The following is a 1,086-nucleotide window of genomic DNA, read 5'->3' on the forward strand; positions in this document are numbered from 1 at the left end:
ACCAATATGGCTGGTCATCCCGAAGTTTTTCATAGGTCCGTCAAAATCTCCTGTACACTAGTGCCTGTAAATCTATTTTCGATTTGAGAACTACGTAGCTACGTTACTGACGATAGAGAGAAACCTGAGAGATACCGACCTTTTTCATGTTACCGCCGAAATCGTCCATACACTACCGCCAGTACATCCATTTTCAGTTTAGGAACTACATGACTATGTACATTTTCTGATACTATCGATAAAATTGTATCATCGAAAGTAGATGTGGTTCGTCTCTGTTCTAAATCCTCAGGATATAAAAACGTGTCGATCATCCAGGCATAAAAGGATAATTAAATTTTCGTTCATTCCTTGAACGAAAAAATTTTAATTTCGCATTTCCTATATATGTAAATAAAAATTATTAAATTTTAATAAACGAAATTAAAAAACAAGTTAATTTAATGTGAATTTTGTCTTATAATATTACGAAGTTATGTTTCTTTATACAAATTTTCAGTTCGTTTTTATCAAACATAATTATTAGTATGTATCAAAATTTCTGTAGAGATTTTTATAGAGATTTTTAATAAATTCAATCTCTTCTAAACATACAGTGTATCAATTTAAGGTATAATTTAGCAAAAATGAGCTGTAAAGGCTCATTACGTACCATCCCCGTCAATTTTATCGGCGGTCCTCTTTTCTTTGTAAAATATGCTCATCTATAAAACAAACGAATTACTAAATTTTACTGAATTTAGTAGTTCGTTTTTGCAGGTAAGTATATCTTTAATTTATTTGTTTATTTTCATGTCTAATTATTTTATTGTATTTCGCTAATAAAATTGCAATAACTTTAATTTATTCTTTATTGTATTATCCAATTTAGATAAAAGAAGAGTTACTTAAAAATTACTTTAAAATTTTATACAAATTTATTTTTGCTAAGATCTTTTGTAGAAAATATATATCATTATTTTATCTAAATTTTAAGTAACTCTCCTTTTATCTAAATTAGATAAAAGAAGAATTATTTAAAAATTACTTTAATATTTTATACAAAATTTATATTTGCTAAAATCTTTAAAAAATATATATATATAT

This window comes from Atta colombica, unplaced genomic scaffold (genome assembly GCF_001594045.1).
Source record: "Atta colombica isolate Treedump-2 unplaced genomic scaffold, Acol1.0 scaffold55, whole genome shotgun sequence".
NCBI lineage: Eukaryota > Metazoa > Arthropoda > Insecta > Hymenoptera > Formicidae > Atta > Atta colombica.